At 46.8% G+C, this 21,962-nt stretch overlaps 1 pseudogene; it reads left to right on the top strand.

Annotated features, from left to right (window-relative positions):
• Positions 1-6,383: 6,383 nt before the first annotated feature.
• LOC134480302 (large ribosomal subunit protein eL21-like) lies at positions 6,384-6,900 on the top strand (annotated as a pseudogene).
• The last annotated feature ends 15,062 nt before the right edge of the window (positions 6,901-21,962 follow it).

The raw sequence follows: 21,962 nt of genomic DNA, 5'->3' as shown, positions 1-21,962 counted from the left end.
CCTGTCAACACAGATGAGATGGGTTCCAAAGAACCATTTCTAAACAAGTCCACGTCCCCTGTATACTTTCTTTTCCACAACCTCTGGTGAGTGGTGGGCTAGAAGGGAGGTTAAAGTTTTTAAGAACCATCATTAAAAATAAGGTTTGAAAAAAATTAAAGTTACAACCATATCACAATATATATAGCCCTGTACACACACACACACACACACACACACACATACACACAGAGAGAGAGAGAGAGAGAGAGAGAGAGAGAGAGAGAGAGAGAGAGAGAGAGAGAGAGAGAAGCTCTGGGCTTCTCCGTCTTCCTGGAGATCATGTTGCTGTCCAGGTCCCATTCTAAGCTAGAAGGTGAGTGCTTTTGAGTTTGACTTGATATGTGCTTTCCCTCCTTATGCCCTGTTCCCCCAAGACCCAGGGAGACCTGACAGCAATAGTCATCTCTCTACTTGTGTGGTCACATCTGAGCCAGGGGGCCTCCCTCTGCTCACAGTCCCCTCATGCCCTGTCCTGGAGGCTTCCTTTTGCAAGCAGCGTCTCAGGACATCTTCAGAACACGTATCATCACTGTCCACTGCCAGGTTCCTGCCAGCTTGCTTTCTCTTTGGCCATGAGATGGCTAACTGGATGCTCTCCTAGTCTGGCTCCCCCATTTTGTCTGCGATCTACTTCCTTTCTGAGGACACGTGGAGTCCCTGTGTTGGAGAACAACAACAAATGGCCAAGCACTCTGCACTGGCTCTGAGAGCTTTAGCTGTGACGACGAATCTCTTTCAGCTGTCCCTGACTCATAATTCCCACGAGAAGTGTTTCAGAGTCAGGCGTTTTTATTCCTGGGAGACCCAGGTCAGAGCAACAGTAATGGTTGATAACTGTCCGTCAAATTGACAAGATCTACAATCACCTAGGAGACCCACCTCTGGACATGTCTGGGAGGAAGGGCTTAGATTGGGTTCATTGAGGTGGGAAGACCCACCCTGGATGTGGGCAGCTCCGTGCCATGAGCTGGTGATCCTGGACTGAATAGAAAGGAGAAAGCAGGCTGGGCACCAGCGTCCTCCCCCCCACCCCGCCCTTCCCCCCCCGTGCTCCCCCCTCCCCCGCTTCCTGAGTGAGAAGGCAATGTAACCTGTCATTTCACACTCCTGGTGTCATGCCTCCCCCCAACATGACAAGTTCTCATAAACCATGAGCCAAAGTAAACCCTTCTTCCCTTACGTCAGGCATTTGCCCACAGCAACACGAGAAAATAATCTAGAAATAATAATAATAATAAAAAAAAAAGCCCGACTAGCCAAACTGTTCCAGGAGAACTTAGAAATCCTCGTCTTCATCTTAGCTATGTGCAGTGAGCCGGTGTACTTGACCGGCTGATGACCACCAAACCGTCTTGAGAAAGAGGGAGCAGGATGACGTCAACGGTGAGGTCGGAACCCATATGGGGTGTATGGGGAATAATTGACATGGTTGGTGTCCACACCAGGGAAAGGAGGAGCAGCATTGGTAGCTTAGTCCTATTTGGAGAACCTCATTTGGGTCCTGCTCCTGAGTGGCTGCAGACCTGACAGAAAGACCACAGGCTGGAGAAAAGCCTCAGGGTCCTTCAGCATCGTGGCTCCCCTGGGTTCGGAGTCTATGGCTTTCCTTTTCTTAGTAGTATTTCATCTACACAGTCTTCAACTGAGCATGGACATTCCCTTTCTTTATTTTGAAAATATTGGGCTGGAGAGATGGCTCAGAGGGTAGGACCTGAGTTTGGGTTCCCAGCACCCGTGTAAAACACTGGGTGTGGCCGTGTGAGCCTGCTCCAGAGAACGGAGGCAGGAGGATCACTGGCTGCCAGTGGAGCTTCGTATTCAGAGAAAGACACTGCCTCAAGGAAATACCTGACATCTCCCTTTGACTTTTGTGCTCACACCACGAACAACATACACGCAGACGTGCTCAAAGTCAATGTTATTAAGGTTGGATTTCTATGCAATAAAATACATTCGTTTAAACATGTAGTGAATTTTAATAAGTCACCTATGAACTCTTACACCAATGAAGACATGGAACGTTACCCTGGGATATCCCATGATCTGTCTGTCTAGTGCCTCTCCACCAGTGTGCCATCCCTTTGGGCAACTACTGGACTAGTTTCCGTCATCACCATTGCTTGGTTTGACTTCCATATCTTTCATGTTGTACATAGTCTCGTGGAGCTGGCTTTCTGATCCGCATGATACCCACCAAGCCCATTCATGTTGTCGTCTTACCTGTTTATCGTTTCTCAGGGTTATTCTAGCTGTTCCTGCCTTTGAACCACTCAGTGTGATCCTATGAATGTGCGCTATATGTGTACACATAAATGTGCATGTGTATATTTGTATATATGTATTGTATGCATATATGCGCGTTTATGTATGAATACATTTAGGGCCTTGCAGGATGGCGGGTTTCCCCTCTGCAGAATAAGTGTTTCCTCAGCCAGGCTTCAGCTGAGTTTTCCAGTATTTTGGACATGCAGGGTGAACTGCCCCCACACCCTTGCTATCCATCCTAGTGGGACCCCTTCTGCTCCAGGTGTAGGGTATTCGTGAGATATCAGTTATTTGAAGCACACAAGGTGTGTTCTCCAAGGGAGTGCGATTTTCAGGTTATAGGCCACAATCCTACCATGAGAAGTCATGGTGAGATCCCACTGTCTCATGCCTATTAGCAGCGGTGGCTCATGCTCTTCTCCTGCCTTTCCTGCTGGTAGAGACCATGGTGGAATGCTGTCACCTTTGCCTTTTCAGAGCTGCATGCTTTCTGAGCTGTCCAGAGAGAAAGATGCAACATAGGCCTCTCCAGGAGCCCCTCCTCCAGGACCGCCAACCATGTTTGTTCTCTTACCTCAGGCATACCCGCTACCCAGGCCTGAGTGTGTGTGTGCTAAGTTACCATGACCTTCAGTGGGTTATGAGATCAATGTAGAGTGTTAGGATTTGCATTTGGGAAAGGTGAGGCAGAGGAGGGAAAGCATGGGAGTTATTACATTAAGAGGATCTTTTTTGCTGGATAGAGCCTTCATGTGTGTGCATATGTATATGTGCATATATGCGTGAGTGTATATGTGTATGTATATACATACGAATGTATATGCATATGCATGTGTATATGTGCATATGCATATGGGTGTATATGTGCATGTATGTGCATATGTGTATATGCATAGTGTATATATATATATTTGTGTATGGGAGTATATATGTATGTGCATATGTGTATGTATATGTATGGGTGTATGTATGTGCATATGTGTATATTCATATTATATGTGTGTATGTGTATGTGTACATATGTATATGTGTGTATGGGTGTATATGCACATGTATATGTGTGCATGTATATGTATGTATGTGTACATGTGGATATGTGTATGCATACATATATGTATATGTGTACATATGTATATATGTGTTTGTGAAAATGAAATATTGAGGTTTTTGTGAGATATGGTCAAATTCATGTTTAAGAGTCAAAGTCTGGGAGAGACCCAAAGCTCTATGCACCCCTGCAGCTAAGCTCCTTTAGGTACAGAATGGGTTGTGGTCCTATTTAACACTATCTAAGGGACAGCTCTTGAGTATGCTCTGGTCTCTTGGACTGTCCTCCCCCAGTGCACACTCTTGATCTCCCATGACCTTGCTCAGATGGCTGCTGTGGGCTCTGCTGAGTGCCTGGCTGGAGCTGCAATGGGAGGTTTTCATATCTGAATGAGTGTTTTAGGGATTGGGCCCCTAGGCCAGAGAGGAAAAGATCATGGTGTCCAAGATGGTACTGCTGCAGGAGACATGGCATCCTGGTCGGTAGCGGGGACACAGGGCATGAACATAAAGTGGAAATAACTGGCCATGGTGGGCACCTCACCTCAGAAGCGCAAAGAAGGAATCCGTGAAGAGGAAGGTGCAGCAGACGTCCATTCAATGTGGCCCTTGATGCAATACACCCATCATAGCCTGGAGGGCTAGTGAGAGCCTGGTAGACGGTGAGCTGTCAGGCTACTAACTGCTTCTGTGTCTCAACATCTGGGCTCACTGGCTTCTCCTCAGCTTTGAACAAGGCCCTTCTTTTCCTGGGATCCTAGTCAGGATCGCTATGAGGTGCCATCTCCTGCCACCGTTTAAGGTAGTGTGATTGCCTGATCTCCACGTGTTCCTCAGAGGTTCCTATGGTGGTCTGTGGGCTTCTTACATTAAGGCTTTGGGAAGTCTCTGCATTTGACCTCCAAGATGAATCCCCATATATCCTTCAACTAATTCCAAAGTGACCAATGTGGAAAACCAAGTGAACAGATAAGATTCTTGGCTGTGTCTGCTGGTGAAGAGCCTAGTCATGCGTGCCTGGAATTTCAGCACCCTACATGGTGGAAGCAGGCCCGAAGAAACAGTACTCTGGGACTAGGCTGTGCCTCGGCCTGGGGCGTGGCTCTACAGGTCCAGCAGATCCTATGGTTCTGTGCGTCCCAGGCTCAGGAGCCTGTCCTTACCTCATCCACCCCATCTACCCTGGGCTTGCTTAAGACTTGCTGGCTTAAGTTAGTAATTAGAACGGCATCAACACACTCTGTTTGTTTACACACCTTTTTCTGCTTACCCAAACTACCTGCTCCTTGGAAGCCAGAGATAATACAGCCTTGTCTTTTGTTTTCCCATCACAGCAGGACACGTACACAGTAGGTGCTAATTAAGCTTTTGCCGTGTTGAACTGGAAAGCCTCAGTGGGCTGTTTTCTCACTGCGAACTGCTCCTTCTGCTTTTGGAGTTGCATTCAAGAGCGTGCCTGGGTGATGGGATCCATGAATCATGAGCCCGGAGTTAGCTCTGTCTCCTCATGCAGAGAAGGAGTTTTTAAATAGCCGTGCCACCCATTCTCACACTGGCTGCTTTCCTGGGAAGATGCTCTGGTGGAAACCGTATCCCTTGCTGGAAAGGTGGGCGGATGCTGAGTGGAGCAGGGGAGGGAGGAGGCGTTCAAACGCCAGGGGAACAGGATGCTCTGAAGTAATTGAAGGGCCAGGGTGGTGGTTGTGTCTTCCCATTCAATTAAATGACTAACACGCTGATTACCTAAATGAAACATCCTGGAGAGGATGTCCTGGCCAGTTGCAACGGTGAGCAGCAGGGCCAGCCATCATGGCTGTCATACAGGGCCAGGCCACGCAGGGGTGTGGGGTGGGGGCTGGGGGGTGGGGGTAGGAGGCAGATAATGGCTTGGGGCAGGGGAGTGGACATTAGACTGAAGTTGGGGTGCAGGATGCAAGCCCTGGCTCGACCTTGAGCTCACCAAAGACCTTGGACAGCCACTTCTCACCTCTGCAAGCCAATGTCTCCACCTCCCTGGCCGTTTGATGAGTAACCTTCGAAGACCTTTTCACTGTGGTTTTTCTAGGTCCCGGCATTATGTGGTTGAGAGGGACAGACCATGAGGGAGGAAGATTCTGAGGCTGAGGGTACAGCATAGGGAAGGAAGGCCCAAGGGGACACACCCCCATGGGGATCTCTAAAACAGTCTTGGGGACGCGAATGGGGGCCAAAAGTCTCATGTCTTTGGGGTAGCCAATTCTATCCTTTTTTTTCTGATCTTTCAGTGTACGCTATTGAGGATATCGATGAAAATTTCCTTTATATGTAAATGGTAGGTCAGATATTTCACAGTGAGGTCGAAGGTTGTCTATATCCATTCTCGAGCACACTGTGGCAGCCTGTGATCTGACGAAGAGGCTAGCTATCAAGACAGAGCCGCAGAATAAGATGCTGGACGCGGGCAGGTAATGCTCACAGTCAAATAATACATGGCGCTGTGGGAAAGGGGCATTTTGTATAAATGGTTTGAAAGAAATCTCAGGTTCTACTTCATTGTGCTTTCTCTGAAAAAAGGTTAGATCAGGCCAGTTCTCTAACTCAACGTCTTCCAGACGCTTGCGTGGAAAACGCTCCGGGGACTCTAAAGTTGATGTCTTTTAAAAAGACACATGTCCCAAATCACAGAATTAATATAGTCTTTTGGGTACATGTCGTAAGTCGAAATTATCATGATGTGGGGCTGGAGAGACGGCTCGGGGATTCAGAGTGCTTTCTCAGCAATCATGAAGACCAGAGTTTGTATTCCTGCACCTACATAGCAGGTCACATATCCCTGCAAATGTCTGTGACCCTGGACCAGAAGGGAGGGTTGCCAAGGTGACAAAACATGGGGCTTAGATTCAGAGAGAGGCCTTTCTAAAGGAAAAAAGCAGAGACAGGTAGTGGAGGATGATCCATAGTCTTTTCTGATCACCGCCCTCCCGCACAGGCTCACTCACAGCGGCACACACATGGAGGTGCACACACAAATTATTAAAAACAGTGCAATAGGCCGGGGCAGCCATCTTCCAGTAACTCGCCAAAATGACGAACACAAAAGGAAAGAGGAGGGGTACTCGGTATATGTTCTCTAGACCTTTTAGGAAACATGGAGTCATTCCTTTGGCCACATACATGCGAATCTACAAGAAGGGTGATATTGTAGACATCAAGGGAATGGGCACTGTTCAAAAAGGAATGCCCCATAAGTGTTACCATGGCAAAACCGGAAGAGTCTACAATGTCACCCAGCATGCCGTGGGCATCATTGTAAACAAGCAAGTTAAAGGCAAGATTCTGGCCAAGAGGATCAATGTGCGAATTGAGCACATCAAGCACTCGAAGAGCAGAGACAGCTTCCTGAAGCGGGTGAAGGAGAACGATCAGAAGGAAAAGGAAGCCAAAGAGAAGGGCACCTGGGTTCAGCTGAAGCGCCAACCTGCACCTCCCAGAGAAGCCCACTTTGTGAGGACTAACGGGAAGGAGCCTGAGCTGCTGGGGCCCACTCCATACAGACTCATGGTCTAATGGACACAAAGGAAATAAAGAACCTGGACTACAAAAAAACAAAAACAAAAAACAAAAAACAAAAAAAACCCCAAAAAACAAAAAACCAAAAACCAAAAAAAAAAACAGTGCAATAAATCAATAAGAAGAATAGCATGATAAAATATTAGATGTTGAGGTCCTATAGATAGATAAGTTCACAGACAGGGGTTCACACGGTAGAGAGGGTCAAGGCAGTTGTCCCAAGGTGTTGAGCACCCTCAGTAGCTTAGATCCCTTAAAGACCCCAGCAGCCGAGAGCTCTGCTGAGAATGTGTCCCGATATTACACGCACGTACCGGCATTTCTTGGAAAGCAACTTAAATATTAATGGTCACTTTAAAAGCTGATAAACTATTTATAAAGAGAAGCATATTTATTTATTTATTTTGCACACCTATGACAGGTTACTTCAAGAGTTTTGGTAAGAAGTATCTGTGTGTATTCCGATGGTTCATGACGACATTATGTCCTGAAAGACCCATTGCGACTCCAAGTCAAAAGACGCATCTAAGACTGTTAACCCGCAGAACCCCTTGGCTTAGCCTGATCCACCATAAATGTGCTCAGAACACTCCCAGTGGCTGGCAGCTGGGCAAAATCAACTCACACAAGCCCATTCATAATAAACTACAGAATAACACACCCAGCAGGCTGCAAGCCGAGGCAACCCGCTGCTGCCAGGCCCTCGAAAGAAAGCACCGTAAATACTGCTAGCCCGGGGACAGATCAAAATTCAAATTTCAAAGTACACTCACTAACTGAATAAGCTTCACTTTCACACCATGGTGAAGCTGGAAAAAAAATCCTGTGGAGCCATTGTGGATTGGGACTATTGCCGCATTATCCGTTACCTGGGGCAGCCCGACGAAGTAACCAAAGACCAGGCATTTGCACCTGCCAGTTCCAGAGGCCGAGGTGTCCAAGGTCAAGGTTCCGCTAGACAGGTAGGTTTCACTCCAAGGTCTCTCTCCTCTTACTTGTGGGTGGCTGCCATCTCCCCGTGTGCTAGCATGACCCCCTTTTGGTGTGTACTCGGAGAGAGATGGACTCTCTTACAAGAGCACAAGTGCCACCGTGAAGCCACTCCTGTGCTACCTCATCTAACTCCGGTCATCCTCACAAGCTCCATCTCCAGATACCTCCACACCGGAGGTTAGGGCTTCCACGTACGACATTTGAGGGGATACAAAGCTTTAGCCTTTAAAAAATTATTCATTTTACAACCCAACGTCAGCCCTTCCTCTCCTCCCAGTATCCCTTCACACAAGTCCTCCCCACTCCACCTTCCCCTTCTCTTTTGAAAATGGGAAGTACCCCTCGGGGTGTCGCCCCTCCACTAACATCCCCCATCCCCGACTCCCTCTGCGCATCAAGTCTCTGTGGGACTAGGCACATCCTCTCCCACTGAGGACAAACAAGGCAGTCCATTTAGGGGTACAGGATCCACAGGCAGGCAGGCAGGCAACAGGCTCAGGGACAGCCTCTGCTCTAGATTGTTGGGGAACACACATGAGGACTAGGCTGCTCATCTGTTACATATGTGCAGGGGCCTAGGTCCAGCCTGTGCTCACTGTGGTTGGTGAGTCAGTCTCTGGGAAATCAAAGACCTCAATGCAAAGCCAGATACACTAAAATCTAATAGAACAGGAAGTGGGGAAATAACCTTGGTGTTTTTGTTTGCATAAAGATACATACTCCTGATATATATATATATATATATATATATATATATATATATATATATATATATATATATATATATATTTGCTTAGGTGATAAAACCTTTTTCAGGATAGCATCAAGATCAGGAAAATGTGTTGTCATCTGGGTCACCAGTGAATTGAGTAAATCCAGAAATGAGGAGAACTTCAATATGCCTCTATTTTGTCTTGGCAGTGGGTGTCAGTGCCACTGTAGGGCCAGCTTTGTGGGCCCTGGCCCACAGACCTCCTGAGCACATCTGAGATCAGCACATGCTTAAGCAAGTTAGATGGATTCTAGAAGGGAACACTGAGACTTTTATTCTGAAATGTTGGCTCAGCTCCTGGCCCAGGGCAACTTTCTCAAACCTAGGAGAAATCATTCTTCTACCTCAGGTTCACAGAGTTCAACACCCACAGCTGTTCCTGTGTCTTGACTTCATGCCAATGTGGCAAACGAGCTCTCTAACTGTGCCCATTAGATTATGCCTCTCTACGGCCCCTCTTCTGGCTTGGGACTGGAAAAGATCACCCAGCACCTCCTTGTGCCTGAGGCTGTGGTCTGGAGAACTTGAGACAAGATGCTCTTTTGGTCTTGGTTGCATGAGATTCCCAGGCAAGAGCTCAACTCTCTGCTGCCTCAAAAAGCCACCTAGTCTTGTTGCCTGCCTTCCTTCTTAGAGGGCTTCAAGGTAGCTCCCTAGAAACTCCGGTACTCCCCAGGGTGGCTCTTGTGTTCCCCAGAGTGACTCTGACTCCCCTGTTTGCTGGTCTCTTGGATAGGGAGATGAGAAGCGAGGTTGGATCTGGAGTCCTGCTTCAGCAGCTTGCAAAGCACTGCCTGGTGTCAGGGCCAGAGAAGGTCTTTGCCTGTAACCTGCTCACTATGAACTAAATATGGGAAGGCAAAAAGGTTGAATTCAGAGTTAAAGAAAGTCTAAATATAGGCTGGCTGTGCATGTGTGTATGGGAGAACAGTGGATGGAGTGTCCCAACCCCCAGTGCCTCTCTGGAGCATCTATGCCCCATCTTTCTCTGTGGCTCTCTTTCCCTGCCCCTTCTCCACTCCCTCACTGCAGCAGGTCCTTTGGTTTTTGTGGGTCCCTAGCAGGAGCTCAGGTCTTTCAGAGACTGTAGACCAAACTATTCCTCAGGCAATGGCCCTTATCTAACTTCTAGAGCATCACTCAGTCCCTTGACTCAATGCTCTGGGGCAACAGGACTTCTGCTTTTACAAAAGACCTTGACTGAGAAGGATGTTTAAGAGGAAGAAATGAAGGGAAATGAAAGAAAATATAAGTGAGGGGAGACAAGGAGAGAGTAGGGGGAGAAGAGAAGAAAGGAAGGAAAGAAGACAGAGAAGGAGGAGGAAGAGGAGGAGGAGAAGGAAGGAGAAGGAAGGAGGAGAAGCAGGAAGGGAGGAGGGAAGGAATGAAAGGACTGAGAAGGTGGGAGGAGGAAAGAAAAGAGTAAGAAAGGAAGGAAAGAGAGGGAGGAAGGGAGAGGGAGGGAGAGAAAAAGATGGAGAAAAAAATAAAATATTAAGCATTCAACTTTGTCTTCTTGGAGCCTCAGTCTCATCTCTGAGGGGACTCTGGTGTTGTTTTCTTTGGGAGCTGGGATAAAGCATGCAGAGTGGTTAGAGCTTCTCAACCAGGACTCCCCCCTCTGCACATTCTGCAAGTCCTCAGTCAGTTTTCATATAAGTTCAGCAGACACTCATGTGCACTGAGAGAAGGGAAGGAAGACACTCCATCTTCCTGGACTCTGCCCTCAGAAGACAAGGCACCACTAGTGCTCCCATGACTGTCCCATGGACCCCCCATCCACAGGGGAGCCCCCATCTCAGGCTGTCACCATTACAGAAGAGATGACAGGGCACAGAGAGGACCTGCAGTCTCCCACAGGGACTTTACAGCATAGTGGCCGTGTAGCAGCCCCTCCCAGATACACAAGTCTCTGTATTATTATTATTTCTTCTTCTTCTTCTTCTCCTTCTCCTTCTCCTTCTCCTTCTTCTTCCTCTTCTTCTTTTTCTTCTTCCTCCTCCTCTCCCCTCCTCCTCCTCCTCCTCTTCTTCTTCTCTTCTTCTTTTCTCCCCCCTCCTCCTTCTTCTATTGTATGGGTGTTTTGTCTGTATGCATGTCTGTGTGTCCTGGTGTGTCCATGGTGTCCAAAAGAAGGTTCCAGATCCCCTGGAACTGGAGTTACAGGTGGTTGTGAACCACCACGTAGGTGCTGGGAATTGAACTCAGGTCTTTTGGGAAAGCAGCCAGTACCCTTAACCACTGAGCCAACTTTCCCCTCCCTGCATGTTACTTTTAAAATTGCTAGACTGGGGACCAGCTAGATGGCTCAGCAGATAAAGGTGTTTGCTACCAAGCCCAAGAGATAAGGCTCAGTCCCTGGGACCCAAGTGGAAGGAGATAACTGACTCCCCAAAGTTGTCCTTTGACCTCCACATGTATGCTGTGGCAAGTGCACACATGCACATGCATATGCATGTGCGTGTATATACTACACAATGTCAAAAAATTTAAAATGTTGGCATTGTCATTGAAAACTATGATGCAATTTTGATGTGATCAGGAGATGCAAAATCCTGCATCTGGAGTCATTTTTTCCTCTGTACTCTGTCCTGCTTTATGCTAAATATACAAGGAGTATTTCTTCTCTAATAACAAAGTCCTTGAATCATGTCTTAAACATGGTGTCTGTGTTAAAAGCATTATTCTCATCTGGGGAAGAAACCTACAATTTCAGAACTATAATGCAGGCCTGAGGCAGTGGGATTGATGTTCTTGTCAGAATGATGCCCCATTCTGACCGTGCTTCAGGCGAACTGTGGAATAAATAAGGTTTCTTCTGTGCCTTTCTCACAAAAAATACATTGCATTTAAATTGTGCTTCTAGGATTCAAAGTGCTTAACGTGCTTCATACCTACCCTTCAGCTTCAGTGGCTGTAGATTGCGTCTCTCACTTTAGAGTTGAGGAAACGGAGGCACAGAGAGATAGAGTCACTTGCCTGCTGTTGAAACAGGAGTGCAGACCCACATGTGAGGTAAAAACCCCTGTATTCTTTCCCTAGAAATTTGCAAATGCTATCTGCCCTGTATTTTTGCTCATTTTTAGGGATTTATTTAATTTTAAAAACGTGTGTGCGCGCGCACGCGCGCGTGTTTGTGTGTGTGTGTGTGTACACATGTGCATGTGTATGTAAGTTTGGGTGTCTTTCAAGGCCAGAAGAAGGTGCAGGACCTCTGGAGCTGGAGTTACAGGGAGGTGTGAGCTACCAACAAGACTAGGACTGCAGGGTCCTTTGCAAGAACAGTCTGTGCTCTTAACCACTGAGCCATTTCTCTGACCTATTTAGCTGTATTTAGGCATCAGAACTCATGCTTTGAGACATTGTCAGCATTCATGGTGCACAGCCTCTGACCCTCTGCTCTTCATGGACTGCTGTCATTTTGAGCCCTGAGCTGTCTTTCCTAGGGTGACAGGTTACGACCACAGGGTTTCTTCCTCCCGAGGGTGTTTACACTGAGAACTTTGCAAACCCTGATGGCCTCCCTCTCCCCTATTCTTCTTTGCTCTGCTTTTAAGCTGTAAAGGGAACAGCCCTTAGGTATGGCTGTGATTTGAAAGCCCACTGAACAGCGTTGATGCTATTCAGAGTCAGAGCTGCAGGTCCTTGCTAGCCAGAGAGTCACAATGCAGCCCACTGTGGAGTGGCATCCTCTGGCATGGCATGGCCACTGCCTTTGTGAACTCTCAGTATTAGATACTTACCCATACAAGGACTATACAAGACTGGACCCATGGGTGCTGGGGGGACATAGACTATCTTCAGAGATAAAGCTGCCCATAAGTTCTCTATGTTCCCATAAATAGCTGTAGTCAAGCATGTTGGTTCACAGAGCTAGACTTGGGATTGTTTTCTTTGTTCGTATTATTAGTATTCTATATGGGTAAGCAGACATCTATTGATGGCTTTTTAGAAAAGGTCAGACAACACAGCTTGGGGATGCTGACGCAGCTACCCATCTGGTTCACACATGTTTACTGAGGCCCTACTAAGCGTTCCTACGCAACCAGACTTCCATTCACCCTGTACTCAATGAGCTGGTTGTAAGACTGCCTGAAGAACAGATTTGTAGGGGGCTGAGAGATGGCTCTGTGGTTAAGAGCACTGACTGCTCTTCCAGAGGTCCTGAGTTCAAATCCCAGCAACCATATGGTGGCTCATAACCATCTGTAATGGAATCTGATGCCCTCTTCTGGTGTGTCTGAAGATAGCTACAGTGTACTTATATTTAATAAATAAATAAATCTTTAAAAAAAGGGAACAGATTTGTAAGGTGGATATTTCAAGTCACTTCTCATGTCCTGGTAATTTAAAGTCTTGATTTTTCTCACAGTAAATATTTTTAAGTCCTTACAGGCTTCAGGGTAACCACTTTGGCCAGAACCGAGGTACTGCTGGGTACAGAATTTTCTGGCACTGAAGAGAGGGTGCTTGGTCACAGTAGCATAGAAATGAGGCCCAGGCTGATGAGCCTTCATTCTGAGATTCCCATTCCAGAGCACTCATCCTTCTGAGAGTTAATTGATGTTAGTTTATTGTGGCTGCCCCTTACCCTCAACACAATGATGCCCAAGTCAAGCATACAGCCCACAAAACTGGCTTTAAAAGGTTCCTTGGATATGAAGTTGAGCTAAAGACTCTTTTTCTAAATACTTGCATCCTGTAGTGGCTGAGGGTTACTCTAGAGTCAAGTCCAGTGGGATCCACCAATGTGGCCTTATTTGGAAATAAGGTCTTTGCTGACAGGATTTGAGCTGAGGGTTGACTGTGCTAGTTGCTTTTCTATTGCTGTGATAAAATGCCCTAGAAAAGCAACTCAAGGGAAAAAGAATTAATTTTGCTTTATAATTCTGGGGTCTACAGTTCATTGTTGTTGGAAGTCATGGTGTCAGGAGCTCACTAGTTCGATTACATCCACACCCCCAAAAGCAAAGAGTGAGCAGGAAGTAAGACTGGGCTATAAAACCTCAAGGTTCACCCCTGTGACTCACTTCCTCAAGCAAGGCTCCATCTCCTAAAGACTATGAAATCTTCCCAGGTCCTGCTACCCTCTAGGGACTGAGTATTGGAACCCACAAGCCTAGTGGGGCACATTTCACACTCAAAGCCCAACGGTGATTCCCGAAATCAATATCACTGTCTTTCTTAAGTAAGAGAGCTTTGGACACAGGGAGGGAGAAATACAAGAGAAGGTCATATGAAGACTAAGCCAGAGACAGAGCTCAGGGAACTGGAAGAGGCAAGGATGGGTTCTCCTCAGGAGCCTTTGGTGAGAGCATGGCCCTCTGGCCCTCTGGGTTCTGTATTGGACTCCTCCAGAGTTGTGAGTGGATAGGTTGCTGCTCACTCTGTCTGTGTCAGTTTGTTAGAGCAGCTGCAGGACACTAGCACACACATTAAACTGTTCCCTTTGTTTTTGAACATTATGCTTATCTTTTTACACACAGACACACACACACAGACACACACACAGACACACAGACACACACACAGACACACACACAGAGACACACACACAGACACACACAGAGACACACACAGAGACACACACAGAGACACACACAGACAGACACACACACAGACAGACACACACACAGAGACACACACAGAGACACACACACAGAGACACACACAGAGACACACACAGACACACACACAGACACACACACACAGACACACACACAGACACACACACAGACACACACACAGACACACACACACAGACACACACACACACACACACACACACACACACACCACACTGTTCTTGGTTAAACACCTCTCATATTATCCTCTTCTAATTATCCTCTCTTATCCTTCTCCCCTTCCACCCAAACCCTTTACCTTTCCATGTCCCCCTCTTACTTTATGTGTGTGTGTGTGTGTGTGTGTGTGTGTGTGTGTGTGTGTTCCCCTGAATTCACTCAGGATTGCTTGAATGAGCACAGGTCCATGGTTATTTGCTTGTGTGGAGGCAATGAACACACCAATGAAGAATGTGACTCCCCTCTCCTTGCTCCTTCGAGGGGGTGGAGCTTTATAAGCCCTTCCCCCATTCATGATGGACAGTTGATTGCCCTGTCCTGTGCTGCTGGCCCCTGCTGCTATAAGTTCACGGGTGCAGCAGTCATGCCACACCCAAAGGACAGTCATTCACAGCACTCCAGCTCTGCTTTCTTTCTTTCTCTCTCCTCTCCTCTCCTCTTTCTGGATGTTTCCAGAGACTTCCTTTTTTTACCCTCACACTCCTCCCCACTTCTTTCTTTTGACAGGGTCTTGTGTAGCCTACGGTGACTTCAAACTCACTAAGTAGGGTAAGCTTGACCTTCTAACCCTCTTGTCTTCTTGTTTCCACCTATTGACTTCTGGGATGACAGGTGTGAGCCACTACTGGTTTTTGTGGGCATCAAACTCAGAGACCCCATCTGACAGTCAAGCACTCTATCATCCGGACATACCCAGCCCCTCTTTTTTTTTTTTCTAAGTTACCCAGTGGTAATGTGAAGAGGAATTTACAGCTACTGGGAAAGTGTACCTCAGTGAGTCCGTAGAGATTCTGTGCTTTCTTAAACTGCGTGAACACTATTAGTAAATGCCTGTTGCTTTTATGACTTCACCCCAAAGAGGTCACAGTCTGTGTTTTGTGTTTGTTCACTTCTCTTTTTAAATTTCTTTCTGAATAGTCAAAGCTTATGGTCTGAACAAGAATCGATTTTGACTATTTATTAACCAAATAGTGAATATAAATAGTAGGCTGACTCCCTCCGTTCTCCTTTCCTCCCTCTTCTTCTCCCTCCCCCTTTCTTCCTCCTTCCCTTTTTTCCTTCCTTGAGTTTTTACCCTTTGTTCTCCTTCCTCCTCCATCTATTCCTCCCTCCCTCCTCCTCTCCCCCCACCTCTTTGCTTTTAGACAGACTCTCATCATGTAGTCCAAGATTCCCTGGAATTCACAATACTCCTGCCTCAGCCTCATGAGTGCTGGGATTATATCACTGGCTTTAATTGCATCTGTTTCAACTTAAGGCTTGAGGAATGTCATTATGACCTCCAAATGTAGAAGAGACCAGTTCATCATGTGGCATTGTGGTTGCTCAAGAGCTATGCCACTGTGTGCACGTACATGTGGGCAGAGAGTGGTGTGTGTGTGTGTGTGTGTGTGTGTGTGTGGTGTGTGCATGTGTATGGTGTATGTGTGTGTGCATGTGTGTGTATGTGTGTACATATGTGTCTTTCCTGACAGCATGTGGAGGACAGAGATTGAGAATAGTTTGGATGTCTTCCTTAATATCTCTCCACCTCATTGTCTTGAGACAGGGCTTCTCACTGAGTAGAGCTCGTGAGTTTGTCTGGACTGGCTGACCAGCCAGCCTCTGGAATCTGTTCTTCTTCATCCTCTTGCACTGGTATCACAGATGAGCACAGCTTTTCCATGAGAGCTGGGGATTTTCACTGAGGCTCTTACATGACATGTTACTTGCTGAGTTATCTCCCCCAGTCGGTATGTCACCATTGTCCTTGAGTTCATTCCTTTTGCTCAACTGGATCTGGGCTTCTGGTGTTAGAAACCAAGTGGATTTCTCAAGATGCTTTAGTCTTTTATTCTTCTCATTAAGTAGAACTCCTAGAGAATACCTTTTGTGGTGGTTTGGATAGGAAAGGCCCCATTGACTCATGTATTTGAATGCTTGGCCTACAGCAAATGACACTATTATGTGGCATGGCCTTTGTGGAGTAAGTGTGACCTTGTTGGAGTAAGTGTGACCTTGTTGGAGGAAGTGTGGCATTGTGGGGTGGGCTTTGAGTCATCTTATGCTCAGGTCCCACTCAGTGAAGAAGAGAGTCTACTCCTGGTTGCCTGAGGACTAAGATATAGAACTGTCAACTCTTTTTCCAGCATCATGTTTGCCTGCAAGCTGCCATTCCCCCCACCCCCCAATGTGATGATAATGGACTGAGCCTCTGAAACAGTGAGCCAGCTCCAATGAAATGTTTTCCATTATAAGAGTGGCCTTGGCCATGGTGTCTCTTCACAGCAATAAACCCAAACTAAGACACCGTCTTATTACTTTTGTACTGCTGTGAAGAGTGACATGACCTAGACGACTTATAAAAGATAGCATTTAATTTGGGTTCATTGTTCTAGGGGGTAACATCATGGTAGGGAACATGGTAGCAGGCAGGCTGTCATAGTGGTGGAATAGTAGTTAAGAGTTCACATTTAATCCACAAGCATGAGGCAGAGGCAGAGAGAGCTAACTGGGAATGGCATGAGCTTTTAAAACTCCAGAGCCCACCTCCAGTGACACACCTCCTCCAGCGAGCCCACGCCTTCTAATCCTTCCCAAACAGTTCCACCAATTGAAGACCAAGCATTCAGAGATGTGAGCCTATGGAGGTGGGGGGCATTATTATTCAAACCATGACATTTGCATAGTTGGAATTCAGGATAAAGGAACCATTTATAGCTACAAATGAAAGAAGACCAAGAATGCAACCCATCAACCTAAAATTTTGGCAGATATGGGTAGAAACTGCCCTAGAGAGAAAGGGAAGGTGTTATCATTGTTCTATTTATTTATGTTAGGGCATGTGTATGAAAGTCAGAGGAGAAGCTTATGGGACTGTTTCTCTCCTTCAACCTCTATGTGGGTCTCAGAGATAAAACTCAGGTCTCTAAGGTTGTATAGTGAGTGCTCTGTACACTGACTCATGGAAGTTTTGCTAGAATTGTCCATCAACACAACATACTCTCTTCTAGGAGTCCAGAAGCAAACGGCGCCCTCCTTCCCTAGGCCTTATTTGGCAGTGTTTATTGGGAGAGTTTCCCTGGGCTAGTGAAGGGTGTGCTAGGAGAGAACACTGTCCACCAGGAGGTTTCACTTCCTGTATCTCTTTATTGCACCGCTTTTCTGAAGCAAGTTTGTATTACTTTTGTGATCAGGAAAAGCAATAAAGAGAAATTATTTCCTTAGGGCAAAAATGTTGGGGAAGAATAAAAGTCCTTTAGAAAACAATTTTTGGAAAGCCTTATAAAAAAATCAGGGAGGCTTCTGTTGCTAGGTGGTTGCCAAGGAACAGGAGTTTCTAATAGAATCTGTTGAGTTGTGATGGATGGGTGGACGACAGTGCCATTCCCCTCAAAGGGCAAGAGAATATTTTTTCCTTCCGATTGGAAGTCGTCCAGGAGGAAGTTCAGGGCTGGTGCATCAGGACACTGGCCTTTTGGAAACCCCATGAGAGGGGTCAGGCCATGGGAGCAGTCGATGCAGCGGGGACCCTGTGAAGCATGGTGGTATGAGGCAGGACCCAATGCAAGCACTGACAGGCTCCATGTCACTACCATCCTGCAGGGTAAACACAGCAACAGAGAAGGAATAAAGGGGGCGGATGATGACTTATTTTCCCCGCTCCTACTACTAACTGCAGGTCTGGGACTCAAATCCATGCATGACCCCAAAGATGGTGTTCTGGCTAATCAACTTGACACAAGGTAGAGTCCCTGGAAAGGAGGGAATCTCAATTGAGAAAAATCCCTCCACCAGATGCAGCTGATGATTCTTAATTAGCGATTGATTGGGGGAGGGCCCAGCCCATTGAGTGTGAGGCTACCACTGGGCTGGTATTCCTGAGTTCTATAGGAAAACAGGCTGAGCAAGCCAGAGGACCAGGTCAATAAGCGATACTTCTTTACGGCCTCAGCATCAGCTGCCTTCAGGTTCCTGCCTTGTTTGAGTCCCTGTCCTGACTTCCTTCGTGATGGACTACCACGTGGGAGTGTAGACAAATAAACCCTTTCCTCCCCAAGTTGCTTTTGGTCGTGGTGTCCTGTCACAGCAATAGAGACCCTGACAAAGACACAAGGGAATCTTTCTGCTACACTAGCCTTGCTCTGAAAGAGAAATGGGTGCAAGATAGAAGACTTCCGGTAACAGCTGACAGGATTAAGTTATAGAAGCTACTCAAATCGTCAAGGGCAGTAAGCTCCGCCCTCTGGAGTTCACACAGCTTGTCACTAGGCTCCAGCTGCTTCCACTCCACTGCCGTTGCCGGTTTTGGGGGTTGTCCAATGGCACTGGCACCTCCGTAATGCCGGGCTCTTCTACTGCAACTGGGCTCCACTTTCATCTCTCCTGGACTCTCTTCAGGAACTCCGGTTCTGCCACACAATCCCAGGATTTTGAAGGAGCCCAGAGGACTATTAGTGGATCCTAGACATGGCACACCAAGTTATTCACACAGAGTCTGATTCTTTTTTATTTGTTCTTAGTTATGATTGACGTGGGATTGTAAACCAAGTGTAAGAAGTAGCAAGCTTAGCTTTTGTCACTAACTGGTCCCCATGTCGCAGACTCAGCTTCAGCCTTGGGAACTTGAATTTTTATATACCCTTCCCGCTAGTGGGGTTCACTGGCCAGGAGTTTATAGATATGGTTGACCCCTTATCACTCAGCTCCCAGGTTTTGGTTAAAGTAGTGGGGCTTTCCCAATGTGCAGAGAACCAGGAGGGACATATGGGTTGGAAGAGACGGCTGTCTTGAGGCGAAAGTGTGGACATTTGGAGACGTGAGGATCTGGCTGAGGGACTTTGGAGTAAGCCACACAGCTGAAAACAGTTGGCCTCAAAGCCATTTGGAGAAGCAAAGTGGCCTATGGGCCCATGTGGGAAACAACAGATTTGTCCATGGAAGTCCATGATGTGACTTTGAAAATGAGTAATCCCGGTGCAGCACAGAGATGGCTTTGCAACAGTTTTTGTTTTGTTTTGTTTTGTTTTGGAAATGTTCCTACCCACTTGTTTCCTTGATGGTGTTTAGTTGAAGTTTCTCATTTGTACCCAGTGGATTTTTCTGAGTTCTCTGGAGATGGAGGGAGATGGGATGCTGAAGCAAAGAGCCTAGAGTGTAGATGTCGGAGAGCCAAACCCAAGGGCTTGAATGACAGCTTAGTCCTTGTCAGGTCCAGCTTGGATCTGAGGGTCGGTCAAGTGGTTCAGATAGACTGTTTCAACAACTGTGGCTTTTGAAGGCCTTGGGTTTTTGCCTCTGATGGGTGGTATCTTCAGCAGAGGAGATCACCTGACACCACCTAAATTCAGGATCATCGAAGGCTTTGGCAAAGTCACCTCTGCTGTCTTTCTAAGTTTCAGGGAAAATGCAAGGGGGCTGACAGCAGGCCTGGAAACCAGATGAACGTAACTGTGAAACCCCATGTAAATGGGAAGCCTTGGATGAACGCACTGCTTACTGCCCTGTCCTTTCCTGCCACATAAACACCTGTACCCCAGCCAGATGCCTCTGCAGGGCCTCACCCTGTCTGGGTGCCATCAGCTATCCCAGGAGCTTATATACGCTGCGTGGTGCACACGCTGCTCTGGTACATTGTGCAGACCTTTGGTTTTTGTTTACTTTGATCTCGTGAATTATGAGCTCTTTCATCACGTGACCTCCCATGGATGGAAGGATTCATTTTCTTGGAGGAAAAGCTCAAAGGTTAAATTCCTCCAGGTCTGTAGCAGAGAAATGCCTGCTGGGAGGGGAAGGATGAACACACGCTGTTTTTGCAATGGTGGAAAGATGACCCAATGGCCCAGGGCTAAGGTGACCTAGCATGGGCAACAGCCGTATGTTCTTTGAGAAGTTCAGAGAGCAGAGAGAAGGTCTCTGTGATACTCTGCAGTGTGTTGTGGCATTTTTATTAGTTGTCTCTTTCTTTGCAGAGGTATTGCACGTGATGACATGGATCTAAAGTGATGTGCTAGTCGCTGTGACAGTCATCTCCTGGACTGGGCTAATAGTCTCTCCTTTCTTCCTCTGGGAAGCACATTGCTACTGCCGCTCCTACCCTGTGCGTCACACAACTCCTCCTGGTGCGACATGTGTCTCTCTCTTCTCTCAGGCAATTTCCAATGTGTCAGGAGTCAGGTCTGTCACCTCTGGATGGAGTTTTCTTCACAGGCTTCCCAATTGTTATTGACACCTGTCCAGGTAAAACCCTGGAGGAGTTTGAGTGTTGCAGCCCTCTGCTTCGCCAAGGCACCTGTTCCAACCAAATGCTAGAACAGAACGCCGTCTGCCTGAACTTGCCCGTGCTCTGTGGAAGTCAGCTATGAAAGATACATACGGAGGGACTCAAGTCATATTTAAACACAGGACTGCGAGAGAAAGCTGCATCTTCACAGTATCTCATGTGTTTACGGAAAACACACATATGGCTTGGTGCTGTGTTGAATATATATGACACATCTCTATTTCTATTCTCTGTCTACATTTAAAACCTTAGACTACTGAAGCTGAAATAAGAGAGGACTTTTTTTTTTTAACAAACATGTTTCAGTGTTTCATTCTGAGTTAGAAAAGCAAAAATTTGTAGGAAAAAAATGGAAATAATAACTAGCCCATGGGAGTGAAGCTGCTTGGGGATACAGCCAGGCTAGAAGGTAACATGGTACTTGGCCCCTGCAGGATCCCTCCCCTCCCCTTCTTCTGTCTTCCAAGACAACCTTTGGAGTCACATCTCTTGGTGTATGCATTACCTTTATTGTTTCAGTGACTAAATGTTCGACAAGAAACCATTCAAGGGAGGAAGAGCTTGTATTTAGCTTACAGTTTGAGGGGCTACAATCCATCACTGTGGGGAAGACATCACAGCAGCAGGATGAGGTGGCTGGTCATACAAGAAACAGGAAGTGGACAGGAAGTGGACAGGAAGTGGACAGGAAGTGGAGCTGAGCTTTAGGACCTTAAACCCCTCCTTCTCGTGACCTACTTCCTAGCAAGACTCTACTCCTTAAGGGACCCACAACTTTCCTGTCTTAGTCACTTTTCTATTGCTGTGCTAAGAAACCATGACCAAGGCACTATCTATAGAAGAAAGAATTTACTAGAGACTTAACATTTTTACAGAAAGTAATTCAGGGAACATGGCAGCAGGTAGGCAGGCAAGGAGCTGGAACTGAGAGCTTCTATCATGATCCACAAGCAGGAGAGAGAGAGAGAGAGAGAGAGAGAGAGAGAGAGAGAGAGAGAGAGAGAGAACACGAGGTCTAACTGGGAATGCATGGGCTTTCACCTCTAAGCTCACCCCCAGTAACACAATCTCCTACACTAAGGTCCTACCTCCCAATTCTTCCCAAGTAGTTCCACCAATTTGCAACCATGTATTCAAACATATGAGCCTATAGGGTCATTCTTATCCACCCCATCACACATTTCCCCAACATCTCCACCATCTGGAGAACAAGTGTTCAAGCATATGT

This window comes from Rattus norvegicus, chromosome 9 (genome assembly GCF_021556685.1).
Source record: "Rattus norvegicus strain SHRSP/BbbUtx chromosome 9, alternate assembly SHRSP_T2T, whole genome shotgun sequence".
Classification (NCBI taxonomy): Eukaryota; Metazoa; Chordata; class Mammalia; order Rodentia; family Muridae; genus Rattus; species Rattus norvegicus.
The sequence above is the reverse complement of the archived record's forward strand: the minus strand, read 5'-3'. Positions and strand labels throughout refer to the sequence as shown.